This window comes from Balaenoptera musculus, chromosome 15 (genome assembly GCF_009873245.2).
Source record: "Balaenoptera musculus isolate JJ_BM4_2016_0621 chromosome 15, mBalMus1.pri.v3, whole genome shotgun sequence".
NCBI classification, from domain to species: domain Eukaryota; kingdom Metazoa; phylum Chordata; class Mammalia; order Artiodactyla; family Balaenopteridae; genus Balaenoptera; species Balaenoptera musculus.
This window is the reverse complement of record NC_045799.1, coordinates 74,897,830-74,918,222: the sequence shown is the minus strand read 5'-3', so window position 1 is coordinate 74,918,222 and position 20,393 is coordinate 74,897,830.

Below are 20,393 nucleotides of genomic sequence, written 5' to 3'. Positions count from 1 at the left end.
GAAAGGGTCCCTACAACCTTCTGGTTCTTGGGAAGGATAATCTCTAGAGGGGGTACCCTGAAATAAACATAAGACAGGTATCGCCCTCAATATAGTTGAAACCAAAGGATAACTAAAACTAACTTAACCTGAAGCACAGCCCCAATGCAGCTCAGTTCCTTGACAGAGAAAACAGCATGTTTTGTCTGGGGAAAATAGCATTGGTCTCAGTCTCTATGGCTCTATTATACACAATATCTGTCAGACAATAAAGAATTAAGTGATTTGCCAGGAAACAGTAAAATATGATTCATACTCGAGAAATAACATTCTACTGAAACAGACCTACAGAAAACCCATGTTTTAGAATTAGCAGAGGACCTTAAAATCATCATTATAGATATATTTTTTTAATAAAAGAAAATCTAGACAAAAATGGATGAAAAGATAGAGAATTTCAACAAATAAATAGAATCTATATCAAGAACAAAATGCCATCCTGGAACTTAAAAATACAACATTTGGAAGGAAGAATGGGGGGTGGCAGGCAGGGAACAGGACTTCCTAATTGGTGGAGTGAAAAGAATCAGCAAATCCTCTCCCCAGAAGCAGCTCTAAAACTGGGCACAACTGTTAAGAACAACTACTATAGGCTCCTTGCCTTGTCAAAATTTCTTCTTTTGATTCTTAAGCCTAGATTTCCTGCCAAAACTAGTTTAAGCTGGATTTCTATATTTTGCAACCAAAGAGGTTCTGACTGATGTAGTAATTTTCACCATAAGGAAGAAATATGGAAAGGAATGGTTTAGATCACGTCATCATCACGACTGGAAAAATAATTTTAAGTGTTCAAATACTAGTGGCATGTTAGTGATATCATCTTTAAGTATGGTGAACAAGTTATATATCTATATATATATCTATATATATATATATCTCCCCCTCTGATGTACAGTACTTGCTGAGCCAACAAACACAAAAATGGTCCTTGCCAATAAACAATTATAATTCAAAAAAAAAACAAAACAACAACTATAGGACTCTGGAAATTGGCCAAAGGCATACAAAAAACTGAGCAGCATTTTATTTGAGAAAAACGACTGGACTTCGGATGAGAACAGTGGGAATCTATGGTATTTTAGCCTGGAGCTGCTTCTATTTGCCATGTTTCCCTCCCCAGCTCTGCTGAGGCAAGTAAAGAAATCCTTCAGCTTTACTGTTGAAAGGGACTGACTTGATTTGTTGCTAAATGCAGAAAATTTCATATTTAGGGCATTGTTGAAAACTATAGTGATCTTGGTAGCAAAACCATCAGAAAAAGCCAATGTCTTAACTAGCCTATTATTGCAGTGAGCAACAGATCAGGCACATTAGCCAGAAATTTAAGAGATCCAGGGAATGAGATAGACATAATGGGCTTTGATGAACTTCCTGGTAATTTGTATCGAAATTTGTATGCATGCTCAAGGTTGCTCAGAAATTCAGGAGAGACTGGAGAGGACACTAATGATCTCCTCTACATGTATAGAAGGCCCAGTAGAAAGTATAAACTAGGGCCAGGACCTATAATTTGCAGAGCCTGTTGCAAAGTGAAAATGCAGGAGTCCTTGTTAAAAAAATTATAATGAATTTCAAGACGGCAATAACACAGCATTAAACAAAAGATAAGACCCTTCTAAGCAAGGGACCCCATGTGACTACACAGGTCACACACTCATGGAACTGGCCCTGGCTGGAGCTGACTTTTAAACAGTCTGAACTCTGAATGTGTTTCCCAAACTACACACAGATTGGTAAAGAGTAGAAGATTTATAGGCTAAAGGTATTTAAGGCCAACCTTTGACCAACCATTGGCTGATCACTAAGCTATGCTGACTCAGGTCAACCTTAGAAGGCAGGCTTAAACATAAATACAAATAAACAAATAAAAAACATTAGAAACTGAGCAAACACACTAGTAGCTACACACTGTGGGGGAGACAGAGTCTAAAGAATTAATATAGGCAGGTCACTGAGCAAACAAACAAAATCAGCAACAATAATGATCTCAGAAGGAGAGAATCAGAATTCAGACTTGCTACAATATATTACCTAAAATATTTAGTTTTCAACAACAACATAAAAACTGTGAGACATGCAAAGAAACAAGAAAGTGTGACCCATACCCAGTAAACAAAGGAGTCAATAGAAACTGTCTCTGCTATGTTCAGTTACTGGTATTAACAGCAGAGACTTGAAAGAATTTATAAATATGTTCAAAGAATGAAAGGAAACCATGTTTAGTAATTAAAGTATAATGACAATTTCTCAAAGAAAATATCAATAAAAAGACTTAAAATAAATAAAACATAAAATGTAAATAAATAAGAAGAAAATGAAAACTCTGGAATTGAATAGTCCTGAAATGAAAAAATTCATTAGAGGAGTTGAAAAGCAGATATGATATGAGCTGGCAGAAGACAGAATCAGTGAACTTGAAGACAGACAAATAGAAATGATCTAATCTGAAGAACAGAAAGAAAAAAACTGTGAAGAAAAGTGAACAGTGGCTCAGAGACCTGTGGCAAACCATCGAATACACCAATATGGAGTTCCAGGAGCAGATAAAAGAGGGAAAGGGACAGAAAAAATACTCAAAGAAATAATGGATGAAACTTTCTCAAATTTCATGAAAAACATTAATCAACACATCCAAGAAGCTCAATGAACTCTAATTATTATAAATACAAAGAGATTCACATCTAGATACATCATAGTGAGAGAAATTAAAGATCTAAATAAAGAGACAGTCCATGTTCATGCATTGGATACTCAATATTGTTAAGATGACAGTTCTCCCAAGTTGTGCAATAAATTCAATGCAACCCCTATCAAATGCAAGCAGGACTTTTTCTGGGGAGAAACTAATAAGCTAATACTAAAATTTACATGGAAATTTAAAAAAACTTAAAATAGCCAAAACAATTTTGAACAAGAAGAACAAAGTTTGGGGGCTTCCAGTAGCTGATCTCAAAACTTTTTAAAATCAAAGAAAGTGTGGTGTTAGCATAAGTATAGACACATATATTAATGGAACTGAATAGAAGGTCCAGAAATAAATCCTTACATTTACGGTCAATTGATTTTTGGCAAAGGTTTCAAGGCAGTTCAATGGGGAAAAGATAGTATTTTCAATAAATGGTGCTGAAAAAATTGGATATCCATATTTTAGAAAAGGAACTTAGACCTTTGTTTCAAACCACATACAAAAATTAAATCAAAATGGATCATAGACCTAAATGTAAGAGCTAAAATTATAAAACTTCTTAATGATAATCTAAGAGAAATCTTTTTAACCTTGAGTTAAGTAAAGGTTTCTTAGATATAATCCTCCAAACACAATTTTTAAGAAAAGAATTAATAAATTGAACTTCTTTAAAATTAAAGACTTTTGCTCATCATAAGATATCCTTAAGAAAATAAAAGATAAGCCACTGACTGACTGAGAGAAAATATTTGCAAGTCGTATACCTGATAAAGGACCTGAATCCAGAATACATAAGGAACTCTCAAAACTTAAAAATAAGAAGATAATCCAATTTTAAAATAGCCAAAAGATATGGAATAGACATTTTACCAAAGAAGATATATATACAAATGGCTATTAAGCACATGAAAAGATGCTCAATGTCTTTAGTCATTAGGGAAATGCAAATCAAAAACCACAATGTGATACCACTTCACACGCACTAGAATGACTATAATCAAAAATATTGACATTACCAAGTTCTGGTGGGCATGTAGAGAAACTGGAAACCTCATATATTGCTAGAGGGAATGTAAAATGGCACAGTTACTTTGGAAAACAATTTGGCCGTTTCTTAAATAGTTCAGCCTGTGCTTATGATATGACCCAATAATCTCACTTTTGGTGATCTATGAAGAGAAATGAAAATATATTTCCATGTGAAGACATGTAAGTGCATGTTCATAGCAGCATTATCTATAATATCATCAAACTGGAAACTCAGACATGCATCAACTGGTGAATAGATGAACGAAATGTAAAGTTTGCATGTACTTGAATGTTACTCAGCAGTAAAAAGGAACTATTAATACATGTTACAACATCATTGGACCTCAAAAGTGTTATGCCAAGGAAAGAAGCCAGACATGAAAAAACTACATGCTTTGTAAACCTGTATTTATGTGAAATCATAGGAAAGTCTAGTCTCTAGACCACCCTAGTGATTATCTGGGAGTGGGAGTAAATACTGACTGCCAATGGACATAACGGAACTTTCTGGGGTAATAAAAATGTTCTGAAACTGTATGGTGGTGATGGTTGAACAACTGTATAAGCTTACTAAAAATCACTGTACTACACACCTAAAAAGGGTAAATTTTATGGTATGTAAGTTATATATCAATTCCCCTGTTAAATAAATCTGACAAGGAGTTGGGGTAAGGAAAAATTACAGCCTCATTTTACTCATGATCACAGATGCAGAAATCCTACCCAGAACGTTAACAAACTGAACCCATGAATATATACAAAAAAGGATGCAATAGCATCATGAGATTGTGTTATTCCAGGAATGCAAGGTTGGTTGAACATTCAAAATTGACCAATGAAAATGCTCAGTGGAAATGATGAGACCAATGTCCCAACAGCTTTTGTCGGGTCAGTGGTGAGGGTTCTGCCACCTGGCCCAGTGCGTGTGCACTCAGCTTAATTAGTTGCCTGTCTCCCCTGGTGGTTTGGGGATCCAGCCCTCTGCCTCAAGGGAAGCTTTGTTGGGATTGGGCTGTTGGGATTGGGCTGTTGCCTGTGCCTAGACCACAAGGCACATTCTGTACTTTTGTCTCAGTCAGATGGAGCGGGGCTTTGGCTGTGGCTCTAGGCAGATGGGCTTCCCCACAGTTATCTTTCCAGAAAAGCCGGGATAATCTTCCAGCTCACGTATTTACTGGCCATTACTATGGTTGAGCTGATGTAGGTAACCAAGTTGTTCATAAGATGGTAGTGAGCCTAGGAAGGAACGTGCACTACAGTAGTACTAGAAAGTCCATGGAAACTCATTATACGTAATACATAAAGAGGGTTCTACAGAGGAAATCCTCAGTGTGGCCACTTTTTTTGTGGTGTTAGAGAATATTTAATTCTACAGAGGAAATGAGATATATTAAGTATACATAATGAGCAATCCATTAGCTTGTGATATATAACCAGAATTCCTAAGGAATTTAAGTTTAGAGAGCAATTAAGCAGGTAACCTGAAAGACATTTCCTCTGAAAAAAATGATGGAACACTCAAGAATGTTACTTATGGGTACAAAGGGATGGGAGTAAGTACATATCATGCCGCCACTAGTATGACAGCTATGTTATCCCCAAATTGATTATTCATTGGTACCTACCATTTCTGGGCCACATCTCTGCCCAAGAAATGCAGATAAAATTCACAGGTGTTCATCACCCTAATTGGCTCCTCAGCTGTAGGTAGGCATACCTGTCCCTGATCCTGTCTCATAGAGCAAATGTGCTTTAGTGACCCCAGGTGACTCCATCCCTTTGCTTCCTTGTATGAACTGAACTGTGGTCATTGTAACCACATCATGTACCAGGAAGGTTGATGTGGGAGAGAGAGAGAGACAGACAGAGAGAGAAGGGGAGAAAGCATATGAATGAAACCAGATTTCAGGTTGTATACTTCTAGTCCGTCTCCATCTCTTCTTCCTGGCTTCTTTCTATGTGTTTTAAGCATCTTATTCTGGTCTCTGGGCCTTTCTGTTCTGTGACCTCCAGGAGATGCTGCCAGGTAATGCACTTGAGTACCATTTCATCAAGGTAATTTCCCACATGACACCATTATTGGCTACCTCAAACCAGAAACGATTTGTGATTCTTCAGACTCACTTATTTTAGCAACTCAAGATAATGGGAAACTAAGATAGATTTACCAAACCATGAATGGATTTGCTGAATGTTTGAAACATAAAAAAAGACAACTTCTTCCTGGTTCTCAAATGCAAACGAATGAATCACCACTACTGAAAAATCATCTTATTTATTTGTTCACTGTTATCATGTGTTTCACTGCTCTCTCTACTGTCTAATTCTTGGTTATATTTTTAAAATGAAACAATTCCCTATGGTTGGAATTCATTTAAATTGTATAGTGTGGTTACCATTTTATATTTCAAATGTCATATTAAGCCCATATTGTAAGAGTACTAAGAAGATCAGTTTAAAATTCAAGATGCTTTGTTTTTCTTTCCCTCTCTCCTTTCCTTTCCTTCCCCTTCCCTTCTCTTCTTCTCCTTTCTCTTTCCTCCCCTTCCTAACTCTTTTTTCCTTTCCCTTTTTTGCTTTCCTAAACAATTCAGTCCTGAGGCTGTTAGATAGAACACAGCAATAGAGGTGTCCATGGTGGGAGACATGATTATTCATTGGTACCCCCCATTTCTGGGCCACATCTCTGCCCAAGAAATGCATGGTCCAGAGTGGGGTGAGGAGGGTGTCCATACAGGGATGGCCAGAGTGGGATATCAGAGCCATAACAGGGTCATACATAAAATTCATTTCCAGGTTGATCATGAAATTAAATGTGAGGCAAAAAAAAAAAAGCTTCTAGAAAATAATACAATTGAATACTGTATAACTCTGGAGTATGGAAAGGTTTCTTAAGCAGTGTCATAAAAATCACTAACATAGAAGAGATTAAACATTAAAAACAAAAAGTTTGTTCAAGAAAAAGCACCATTATGAGAACAAAAAGACAATCAACAGAGCAGAAGAAATTTGCAATACATATACCCAACAAAAGGGCTTGTGAAAGAATATATAAATAACTTCTACGAATCAATAAGAAAAAGACAGGGAACAGAAAATAAAAATGGACGCAGACCTTGAACAAGTTCTTCAAGAAAGAGCATAAACATCCAATAATCATATGAAAAGGTATTAAATGACATTAATAACCATGAAAATGCCAATCAAACCACAAAGTTATACCACTACCCACCTACCAGCCTGGCTAACATTTAAAAGTCTGATGATAACACATTTGTTGACAAAGATGTTAAGCAAGGGGAATTCTCATATACTACTTGTCTTAGTGTAAATTGTTAAAACCACTTTGGAAAATAGTTTTTTTAAAAATATATTGCATTTAAAGCTACACAGGGCCCATGACCAAAAAACTTCACTCCTAAAAATTCCAACCAATATGAATGCATCCTTATGTGTGCTAAAAGACACGAATAAGAATGTTCTTGAAAGCATTACTCATACAGTATGTTACTAATAAAGAATTTGTAATTCAACTATATATAAATTCTTACACATTAATAAGAAAATAATCAACAGGAAAATGCATATAGCATATAAACAATCACTTTACAAAATAAGATATCCAAATGGCAAATAAGCATTTGATAAGATGTTAACCTCATTAACCATCAGGAGAGTGCAAATTAAAACCACTATTCAGTAACACTAGATGCCCACATCACTAGGGAAAAGCAAACACACAAATCTGAATGGTTTGACATTTAAACCAGCTGAATGGTTAGAGCTCTCCTATATTGTTGGCGGGAGTTTAAGCTTTTGCAACACTGTCTGTTTGAACTGAAGTTAAACATAAGGCTGTGTATCTCCCATGACCCTATGACATAGTAGTTCTTCCACTTTTAGGTACAGACTTAAACGAAATGGACACATGGGCCAAAAGACATTTATAGCAGCCTCATCTGTAATAACCTTAAGATGAGACAACCCAAGTCCATGGATGAGTCAGTTGTGATACACTGATTCAGTGGAACACTCGACAGCAACAGAAATGGATGAACCAGCTCTACACTCGATCACCCAACTGGACCTCATAATCGTAATGCTGAAAGATGCGGGCACAAAGAACGCATAGTATATGAAGTCAAACAAATAGGAAAAAGGCCAGATGGCTTCACAGACGAAGTCTATCAAACATTTAGAGAAGAGTTAACACTTATCCTTCTCAAACTATTCCAAAAAATTGCAGAGGAAGGAACACTCCCAAGCTCATTCTACGAGGTCACTATTACCCTGACACCAAAACCAGACAAAGATATCACAAAAAAGAAAATTACAGGCCAATATCACTGATGAACACTGACGCAAAAATCCTCAACAAAATACTAGCAAACCGAGTCCAACAACACATTAAAAGGATCACACACCATGATCAAGTGGGATTTATCCCAGGGATGCAAGGATTCTTCAATATATGTAAGTCAATCAATGTGATACACCACATTAACAAACTGAAGAATAAAAACCATATGATCATCTCAATAGATGCAGGGAAAAGGGAAATGACACAGTTAGGGATGTGTGGTCAGGTGGTAAAACTGTAAGAAAAAACAAGGAAGTCCTTACCATCGACAAAGATTGCCGCTTTGGCCATGCTCCTCAGAGTGTCTTTTCGACTAGGTCTCAACCTTGGCTTATAACAAGTGCAGACTCTCACCGCGTCCCCTCACATTCAAAGGCTTAAATAATACTAACACAGTTTCTAGCAGCAAAGGGCCCATCCCTAGGGTGACCTAAGTCCCCTCAAAGTGCCTGCCTGAGAAAGTGCAAGGCTGCTAAGAGGATTTACTGTTTGTTCTAGCCAGCCCCTGAATATAGACCCCTGGCCACCTGTTCTTAGAGCAGGGGCTAAAAATCCTTCCTCTGTCCCTTTGAGATGTATATGTATCTCCTACAGCTCAGGGCTGACTTTCTTAAGCACCTGAAAGCCATTCCTTTAAAATGTAATCATCAGGAAGGGCAGGAGCCCTGTCTCCCAGTGTCCTGGGAGGAAAGAATCCTAAGGATAATTGCCAGTGAACAGACTGCCCTAGTCAGCATTGATACTAACCAATCCTTTGTAATGTTTCACTCACCTGATTCTACTGAGCCCCTATTTTCCCCTCTTTCTACTCACTCATCCTTGCTTTAAGACACCCAGTCACCTCTGTACAAACAAAGTTAAATTCAAGTTGGGGCCCTCTTCCAATAGTATATATTACTAACTAAAATCTGTCCTTAGCACTTAACTAGTGTCTGGCTTTATCTTTGACATAAAAAATGGGGGTGGGGGAGGAGGATATAGATGGCAGGGATGCAAAGAGGGCCCCTGGGTGTTGAAGATCTAGTTCTTGATTAGGGTATTTGTTACACCGGGGCTGCTTGCTGTTGGTTCCTTGAGCTGCCCTTTTATGATTTGTAACCATTTCTGTAGGTGTGTTATATTTCACCATTTTTTAAAAGGGTTAAAAAAAAGTACAACTTGCTCTGCTCCTGGCTGGAGGCTGGTACTCAACCAATCACTTTCTAAGAATGTAAACACAAATGCCCCTCGTTATCAGCTTCAGGAGAAAAACTGCACGGACTTGGGTACTGCTGATATGATGTATTGTAGGAAGAATATAGATTGTTATGTATTTGTAGCTTTTTGAGAAGCCACTTAGATTAGATTTTAAACTTTTGATATTGAATCTTCCCACATACTTAATCATTTCTTTACATTTCTTGAAGTGTGTATTACAGCGCAGGAAACTCCTAGGGACTATAGCATCCTGGTAAATCTTGGACTTTGAAGGAAGGTTGCATCTTGCTGTTATTCTTTGGTTTTTCTCTAATTAATCACCTCCTCTCACGAGCACACCAAAACTACAACTATCTGCAGAACAACCATCAATGAAAAAGACCGAAATCTACCAGAAAAGATCTTCTACAACTAAAGACATAAAGACACCGGTAGGAGGGGTGGAATCATGATATAATCAAGTCCCATACCCATGCCCACCTCCCGTTGGGTGACCCACAAACTGGAGAATAATTATAGCGCAGAGCTTCCCCCAAAGGAGCAAGAGTTCTGAGTCCCACCTCGGGCTCTCCAGCCTGGGGGCCCGGCACTGGGAAGACGAGCCCCCAGAGCACTTGGCTTCGTAGGCCACTGGGGCTTAATTTTGGGAGCCCCATGGGACTGGGGGAAATAGAGACTCACTCTTAAAGGGCGTATACAAAATCTCACATGCGCCAGCACCAGAGGCAGAAGTAGTAACTTGATAGGAGCCTGAGTCAGACCTACCTGCTGGTCTTGGAGAGTCTCCTGGAGAGGCATGGGCACAGACAGTGGTGGCAGCCATATTCGGGAGCTCGTGCAGAGGATGATGTGGGCAGGTCTCATGATGGGGCCCGCCCTCTAGCTCATTAGCACCAAGACCTCCCCGGCCCAACAGCCTGCAGGTGTCAGTGCTGGGAGCCTTGGGCCAAACATCTAAATGGGCCAAGACACAGCCCCACCCATCAGCAGATAGCTGCCTAAAGACTTCCTGAGCCCACAGCTGCCTCTAGATATGCATCTAGAGGCAGCCCTGCCCACCAGTGGGCCAAGACCCAGTTCCAGACACCAGTGGGCAAGCACTGGCCCTGCCCTCTGGGAAGCTGGCTCTAGCCTCTAGACCAGCCTCATCCACCAGTGGGCAGACCCCAGATGCAAGAAAATCATAATCCCACTGCCTGTGGACCAAAGCTGCCCACAGTAGGCTAGACCCTGCCCCGGGACCAGCTGGGCCCTGGCTCTGCCCACGGGCAGACCAACACAAGCTTCAGGACACCCTGCACCCATCGGTGTCAGGAACCGTCCCCGCTCCCCCTCAGCGATCTGACACCAGCTCTGGGATCCCTGGGCCCTGCAGCCAGACTCCAGGTCCCGGCTCTTCCTGCCAGTGGTCCTGCACTAACCCCAGGACCTGGCTTCATTCACCAGCGTGGGGGCAGGGGGCACAGCCCCAGAGGCTTCCGGACCCTGAATCCACCCACCAGTGAGCCCGCACTAAGCCCCGGGGCTCCCCGGGGTTCTGCAGTCAGCTGCCTCATGACCGGACCCCACTGACCTGCAGCCAGTATCATCCGCACAAGGCAGGGCCTGGCAACACACCAGGCCGGGGGCCAACCAAGCCTACCAGATATATTCACATTATAGAGGTCCCAGAGGGAGAAGAGAGAGAGAGAAGGGGGCTGCGAACATATTTGAAGACATAATAGCTGAAAACTTCCTTACCCTGGGAAAGGAAAGTCACCCCAGTCCAGGAAGTGAAGAGAGTCCCATACAAGATGAACCCAAAGAGGAACACACCGAGACACGCTGTAATTAACATGACAACAATTAAAGATAAAGAGAGAATACTGAAAGCAGCAAGGGAAAAGCAGCAAATAACATACAGGTGAGCTCTCATAAGACTGTCAGCTGATTTTTCAGCAGAAACTCTACAGGCCTGGCACAATACAGTCAAAGTGATGGAAGGGAAAAACCTACAGCCAAGAATACTCTACCCAGCAAGGCTCTCCGTCAGATTTGATGGAGAAATCAAAAGCTTTACAGACAAGCAAAAGCTAAAAGAGTTTAGCACCACCAAACCAGCTTTACAACAATTAAAAGAACGTCTAGGCAAAAAAGAAAAGGCCACAAGGAGAAATAAGAAAATTACAAACCAAAAAGCTCACTGGTAAAGGCGAACGTATAGTAAAGGCAGGAAATTGTCCACACACAAAGCTAGCAGGGAAGTTCAAAGACAAAAGCAGTAAAATCATCTATATCTACAATAAGCAATTAAGGGATACACAAAACAATTAGATGTAAAATATGATATAAAAAAACAGTAATTGTGAGGGGAGGAGAGTACCACTGCAGGGTTTCTAAAATGCATTTAAAATTAAGAGATTAGCAACTTAAAACAATCACGTATATATATATAGACTGCTATACAAAAACCTCATGGTAATCATAAAACAAAAATCTATAATAGATATACACATAAAAAAAGGAATCCAAACATAACACAAAAGATAGTCATCAAATCACAAAGAAGAGAATAAAAGAAGAAGAAAGGGGGAAAAAAGACCTACAAAAGCAAATCCAAAACAATTAACAATATGGCAATAAGAACGTATATATTAATAATTACCTTAAATGTAAATGAACTAAATGCTCCAAACAAAAGACATGGACTGGCTGAATGGATATAGAAACAAGACCCCTATGAATGCTTCTTACAAGAGACTCACTTCAGATCTAGAGCCATATATAAACTGAAAGTGAGGGCATGGAAAAATGTATCTCATGCAAATAGAAATCAAAAGAAAGCCAGATATACTTAGACAAAATAGGCTTTAAAATAAAGACTTACACCCAATGTTCATAGCAGCTTTATTACAATTGCCAAGGTATGGAAACAACCTGTGTCCATCAACAGATGAATGGATAAAGAAGATGATGTTTTATATACACACACACACACACACACTGGAATACTACTCAGCCATAAAAAAGAATGAAATTTTGCCATATGCTGCAACATGGATGGATTTGGAGGGCATTATGCTAAGTGAAATAAGTCAGAGGAAGACAAATACCGTATGATATCACTTATATGTGGAATCTAAAAAATACAACAAACTGGTGAATAAAGCAAAAAAGAAGTAAACTCACAGATATAGAGAACAAACTAGTGGTTACCAGTGGGGACAGGGAAGGGGGAGGGGCAATAGAGGGGTAGGGAAAAAAAGGGGGGTTTATTACGGGATTATATGAAATCATGTGTGTGAAACTTTTGAAAATTGTAAAGCACTATAAAATTTAAAGAATCTTTCATTCAATAAAAGAAAACATTTCTGAGTTAATGACTACACCATTCCTGCTTTAACCTCTGTGGACACATGATCAACAGCCATTACTTGACTACTTCCATCAGTCTGCCCTCAAGTTTAACTAATAATGTAAATTGAATCCATTGTAAGAAGTCTTGGGTACTCCAGCCCTTTCCAAACTTCTAGCTAGCGTTCATTTCCCTCTTTTTTTTTTCCAAGGCCAGTCTTAGTCCCCAGCCCCAAACAACAAATAAACTTTGGACGAAGTTTCTAAAAACAGCCTTGGAATTTCCTTCTGGGGTATAGTATGCCTCAGGGCCATTGCAAGAGAGGCCTTGTCAAGATTTGTTCTGCAAAAACAAAGGAAGAAGGACTATTTGACTTTCTAAACCTCTGTTCCAACTGTGAGATTCTTTAGTTTCCTGATTAGACAGAATGAAGGATGGAACCCTGGCATTTACCCATTAAAGCAATGAGGAGACGGTCTAATTTGTGGTATCTCTAACTGATAGTTTGCATTTTAAGCTTAAGATATTTTATTGCTTCCAGATGGTCAGCTAACTTCCAGCCAGAGGAAAGTTACTGCAGAGTTTAAGAATAGCTATGATACAAAGAGAGATTTTTAATAATCATGTAAAGGATCTAATTAAAAAGACATACAGTAGTCAGCTTTTCACATGCTCAAGCCTATAAAAATCAGTAGTTTAAAAAATTACTGTAAGGAGGAAATTGGAAAATTATTCAATTTGAAACAGAGACACTTGAGGAATTTCTCAATTTAGGGAACTAGAATTAGGTTAACTGCTTGTTTCTAGATGCCTTGATTTCCACGTTGTTCCTTCTATTCTGTTTTATGGAACAAGCTCATGAAGGTTCTTGAGTCTTTTTGCTTCTTTGTTAGTTTATTTCCGGAATAAGGCAGAATCTCTTCAATCAAGCAAGCAAGCAGGAAAGCGATTGATCAATTTCTGCGTCTCTGAAATTGACACCTGTATTCAGATCCAGATCCTGCTGCTGATTGGGTGACCTTGGGCAAAGCACATAACCTCTCTGAGCCCCAGCTTCCTGGTTTGTAAAATGATAAGCCCTCTCCTTAGGGTTTCTGGAGCGTATCATGAGACAATAAAAGTTAGCCATTGTTATCTGCAGAGGTTTAGAATGTGCAACTATTCACAGATGAGGCCAAAGACTGTGGAAGACGGGTAACTAGTGGGTGGAATTCTACAGGCAATATTCTGCAAGGCACTGTCTTCTCTGTGACTTCCTCTCCCTGGCTCCTGAGCTCTGCAGCACAGAAATATTTTGCAAGAGAAACAGTGATCGGTGTTTGTAGGAAGGATGGGCAGCGTCCTGTTGGAGGCCAACTGAGCTCTTTGAATTTAATGATTTGGAACCAGAAAGCTACTGAATTGTAACACAATGACCTTGAATAAACACTGTCTCCTCACTTCCCTGCATGATACATCAATACCTCCTGACCCACCCATCCCTTTTTTTCTGTTTGGCACCTTGGCACAGTGCTGGAACAAAAAGCTGAAAATGGCCAGCAAATTCAATTTAAAATAAGCCCCATCCATACTGTTTAACTTTGTGGCCTCCAGGTGTCTTTTTTTTTTTTTCCTTTTGTAAAAATTGAAATATAGTTGATTTACAATGTCGTGTTAGTTTCAGGTGTATAGCAAAGTGATTCGGTTATACGTATATTTGTGTATATCTATCTATCTATATATATTCTTTTTCAGATTCTTTTCCCTTATAGTTTATTATAAGATAGTGAATAAAGTTCCCTTTGCTATACAGTAGGTCCTGTTGTTTATCTATTTTATGTATAGTAGTGTATATCTGTTAACCCCAAACTCCTAATTTATCCCTCCCCACCTTTCGCCTTTGGTAACCATAAGTTTGTTTTCTGTGTCTGTCAGTCTGTTTCTGGTTTGTAAATAAGTTTATTTGTGTCAGGCCTCCGGTTGTCTAAAAGTCTCTCTAGCCTCCCCACACTTTCTCTCCTTCTCCATTCCCATTGGAACTTGACCCATGGAATTCATTTAACCTGAATAAACCTGAAGACTCCAAATATGTCAGTCCCATTCTTGGAGGCTGCTGTTTCCATAGCCCAGTCTCCTCCATAGCTCTGCTAAGTGCAGTAGGCTTGGCCAGATGCTATGAAAGAAAAAAAAAAATCCCTTCTCCTATTGCTCTGTGTTGGAAACATTAATTTATTTGGTACCAAGCCTTCCTCTTGATAAGCATAGGCCAACCCGACAGCTGACCCACCACCTGTGGAATCTTCACATTTCTGAAGGGGAGGTGATTGGAAGCTGGAGGGATCATTGTGTAGTGTAGAGATCTAATGGACAGCATGGTGACTACAGTTAGTAATACTGTACTGAATACTGGAAATTTGCTAAAAGAGTAGATTTTAGTTACCCTCAACACAGGAAAAAAAAAGTATGTGAGATGTGTTAATTACCTTGATTGTAGTAATCATTTCGCTCTGTGTATGTATATCAAATCATTGTGTTGTACAACTTAAATATATAGAATTTTATTTAAGAATAAAATTAAATGAATATATAACTAAAACTTTTTAATCTTGAAAGTGGTAGTTATTACGAATGCATATATTTGTTAAAATTCATTGAAACATATGCTTAAAACAGGTATGTTTTATTACATGTAATTTACACCTCAATAAAATTGATTTTAAAAAAGAATAGGAAAGCCCAACTCTGAACCCAAATGAATAAACACAAACCAAAAATATTGCTAAGACTTCCGAGTGGGCTGAGGAATTACCATGGGGGTAAAGTAACCAAAACTCACAGGAGGAAGGCAAATCAGCTGTGCCAAATCAGAAATATTTCATGTTTCTTCAGGAAGAATTTTTTTCTTCCCGGGGAATTTTCCCCTCCATAATAGTTTGCACACAGCTGTCTTTCTCCAACTGTAACAGTGGTCTGGCTGGTTAAGTTTGAAGGACAGACAGTGGTTAGGTGGTTCTCTATAAAATCACATCTACCAGGCTAAGAGTAAAACCAAGTTACTTGTAAGTGGCAGACGATAAAGGGAAATCAGGAGTTTCTGAACTCAGAAAATGCCAGCTAACATGCTTTTATAGGTCTGCATTGAGACATGAATAAGCTTAGGGATACTCTTGTGGGTCTGGGAGGCATGGGGCAGAGGCTATGATGTTGGCTTTATAGATACCCATAAAGAAATTCTCCCGTGAATTGGACACAAATAAGCTTTTACCACCTACCAGATTCAAAAATTTCCTTCATTCTTTTTTATAGGAATAAAAGCCTGTATGTACAACATCAAACACAAATCAATTTCCAGTGGAGATTCTCCATATTTCAGACTGAAGAACATAAACAAGGGCCACTGTGGGTTAGCTTTATGACCCATTCAGACTAGAGGCTGTTCATTTATTTATTAAGTTCATTAATTCACTTACTTCTTCAGCCAATATGCATTGTGAAGCTATTGCATGCCAAGTGTCGAAGACATAGGACATAATTCTGACTTTAAATCTCTCACAGTCTCTTTGGTGACAGCAATGTGAACAAATAATCACAATGAAATATGATCATCGAGGTGAGCATTCACAAAGCTGTGGGAATACAGACAAAGGAGTAACTAACACAATCCAGGGAATTAGGAAGATTTTTTGCACACACACACACACACACACATGTACTCATCTGACAGAGATGCCAAGGCCAGTTTGGTGAGAGATCTCTGACCTTCAACATTCCCTTAAACAATCCACAGTAAGTATTGTAACCGAGCAGGACCCTAGGAGGTCTTCCCAGAACAGACCACCCCCCATGTCCTCCGCCTGCCTTTTGTCTGCAGAAAAACTTTAGTCAAAGAATAAATTTAATCAGAGAAGTGAGAAAATGCAGAAAGAAAAACAGTCAAGCAAGACAAAATAATAATGCTTTAGTCATTAAACAAAGTCAAGGACCTTTAGTTCTTCCTCAAGAACTGTAGATAATATTCTGAGCCATCTCCTTTGAGCTGTTTTGCAGATGCTGAAAATCCCATCAGGTGGAAGAAGTTAACTGTATGCTGCCCACAAACACATAGACCCTAGACCGGTTGGAACCAGAAGGTTGATGATGTTGACTCCCAATTACCTCACCACCAACCAATCAGAAGAATGTCCACGAGTTGATCATGCCCTGCTCCTTGAACACTATAAGACTCCTCACTACCCCCTCCAGGGCGGGACACACAGTCTTGAGGGCATGAGCCCGCTGTGGCCCCCTTTGCCTGGTTAAGCAACAAAGCTATTTCTTTCTACTTCACCCAAAACTCTGTCTCCGAGATTTAATCCAGCACCAGTGCACAGAGGCCAAATTTTGGCAACAGTATATCACCTGCAGATTTCTCTAAACCCATCTAAGGCTGAAAATAACAGAAAAATGAGTAAAGTTGCTTTGAGTGTCTCCAATTCTGGGATGAAGAGGATGGGCAATCTTATTTCCATCATCCTATTAAAGAATAAACCATCATCTGGATATGAAGAAAATAGCACTTTGGTATAATTTATTCATTCATCTTATTTATTAATGTGTGTGGATGAACATATTGATTGCCATTATGCAATTTTACAGATACATTTCCCCCAAATCCACAAGATGCTTGGATCTGGTTACATCACTCTTGACTTCCACTCTTCGTTCTGGCTTTCCTTTTCTTCCTTTGAGATACCTTCAACTTACTTGACCTTCTAGGCAAACAGATGAATAAAAAAAAGTGTTACTTGCAAATTTTGCAATGACATTCTGAAAATGTGGGTTAATGATAGAGGACTCTGGAGCTGACTGTATGATGGAGGAGGGAGGGACCTGCTCTGCCCACTGGTTTCTCCGACAGAGCCCCTCTCCTCCCAGTTATAGATGCTTGATGTCTACCCAAAGTTTCCACCCCTTTCCCCGATCTGGGAGCCAGCCTGGCTTTGAGCTGTCATTGGGAGGCCAGGACATAGGGAGATCATATGGAATAACACTCCGGGACTCCATGCATCTGGTGGGCCACGTTGCCCATCCAGATGCCCAGGTCAAAGTCTCTCCTTGCCCCCTGGTTCTCTCCTTGATCCCTGCCTGGTAGCTATTAGCTCAGGTGTCCTTCTTTTTCCTGGTCAGTCTTCTCTCCCAGGAAAGTAGTCAGACCCCTGCTCCCCTAACCTGTGGCCAGGAATCTAAGACCTGATGACAGACCCATATGGTATGGACCAGATCCTTGCATATTTTGTGCCCCAACGTGATCTGGGACTCGGTTACCTGTTACTGGACCTATCACGGTTCATTGGGTGCCACGTTTCATCAGCCTGCCCGGACTTCCTCCATCACCTGCTATTGGTTCTGCCCACTCCCTCAATGCCTCCTGCCACTCCCCTCTTGCCTCCCCCAGAACCCTGTGAACACCATCCTGTGAATGACACCCAGCCCCACCTCCGCCACGAAGGCTGCCCTTAGTCTATCTCGTTCGCCTGGACTTGGGTCCCCTGTGTATAGTAAAGATGAAAAAGAGTCATTTGCAAGGCTTTCTTCAGTTTGTTCAGGGCCGTGTTTGCTAAAGTGTGATACCCATATCCTTAATGGAATCTGAGAAAAATGAGGTGGTCTGTGGGTGGGCCATATTTTGTAAAAAAGTTAATCACTTAATGTGCATTTTGAGCAAATATAGTTTTCAAAACAAACCCATGAGAAAAGGCAGCAGCCTATAATGGTTCAGAGCATGAAGTCTAAGGTTAAACTACCTGGTTCAAATTCTGGCTCTTCCACGTAACAGCTGAGGGACCTTGGTAGTTACTAAATGTCTCTGTGACTCAGTGTCCCCATGTGTTAAATAGGCACGGTAATAATAGTATCTATGTTATAGGGCTCTTACAAGGATTAAAATGAGTTAATGCATGTAAAACATTAAATAAGTTAAAACATGTATATTAAAAGCATGACATGACACATTGTAATCACTTAATAAAATTTGCTTTTTTATTTTGTGGCTATTATTGCCTAAAATGTAGCTAATTGAAAAGAGGAGTGAGTTTGTTTAGTTAAAAAATTATGTACATAATAATACCATTGGTACGTAAACATTAAAAGATTGGTAAATATATCCATTAGGGATGGCTAAGTGGTTGCAATGAACAGAGCCCCAAAATTCAGTGGCTTAAAGTACAAGAAGTTTATTATTTTCTTTGCAATACAGGATAGGTGTTTCTGGTTAGCAGGTGGATTTGCTCCATGTGGTGTTTTGGGGCGCCAGGGTCCTTTAATCTCGAGGCTCTTCCTACCCCTTTGGGTCTCATCATCACCTGCTTGATCAAGGTTGCATTGCCATCTTCAGGTTCTTCAGAGTGTCTTAAAGTTCCTTGGCCCAGAAGTGGCAGCACTACTTCAGCTCATATTCCGTTGGCTAAAACTTACTCACATGTTCATACCTAACTGCCAGGGGAGACCAGGAAGAGGAGTACAGCTGTGTCCCAGGTTTTGATGGATAGCTAGCTGACTCTGAGTGTCAATGACTGAAGTTTGGGAAATGCTGCTTTTGGGGTGGGTGGTGGGATTCTTCTCAAGACTAGGGCCAAGGAGCAAGATGGTAGTTAAGGGATTCCCTGTGACAGGGAAGTGCCAAAGAGTTTTAGGCCCACGGATAGTTAATACTGAGTTTTACTTTTCTCCGTTCTCTGTTATAATTCCCATGATACACTCTGCTCTTACAGAAAATCTCTTACATACATGCTTTGAGTTAGAGGTGCCTGGGGCATGAGGGAGGGGGCTGTGATGGGGAGAATAATGCTTCCCGCCACCCCACAAAGATGTCAGCACCCTAATTCCCAGAACTTATGAATGTATTCGTTTACCTGGCAAAGAGACTTTGCAGGTACAATTAAGATTAAAGACCTTGAGATGGGAGCGTGTCCTTGATTTTCCAGGTGGGGCCAGTCAAATCATATGAGTCCTCATAAACAGAAAATCTTTTCTGTCTGTAGTCAGAGAACCAGAGAGATGGCAGTGTAAGAACTCAGCCTGATATTCTTGGCTTTGAAGATGGAGGAAGGGGCCATGAGCCAAGGAATGCAGGCAGCCTCTGGAAGCCAGAAAAAGCAAAGAAATGGATTATGAACTAGAGCCTCCAGGGAAGAAGACAGCCCTGTCAATACCTTGACCTTAGTCCCGTGAGGCCCACGTCGTGCTTCTGATCTACAGAGCTGTGTGGGATACACTTGTGCTGTTTTAAACCTCTTTGTTTATGGTAATTTTTCACAGTGGCAATAGAAAATGAATACAGGGACCTACTCCCTTGGTTGAGAAAAAATGGCAACATGGCAACATGGAGCACGGAAAAATATTGACTAGGGAACAAAGGGTTATGAGCACGAGATTACAAGGATGGCCAGGTGAAGATGAGCAAACCCAGGAAATCTTACCTTTAGAAGGACTGGGGGAGGGCGTTGGACTTCCTACAGCAACTGCGATGGAGGATGTTAAAGGAAAGGGTAACCCAGGAGCCTGGAGAACTTGGGGACAATTGGTTTTCACGTCCTTGGCCATGGAGTTAAGGACTGCCAAGACAAAAATCCCATAAACTTCTATTTATTCCAGAAACTCCACCTGCACCATGAGAACTCTGGTAACCTCGTTCTTTTCCAAAGTACTTGCAGAATGTTTTGGGCTGTTCCACATGAACTATTAAAAATTATGCCTCCCTGGGTATTTTCTCCAAACGACTTGTTGCATTC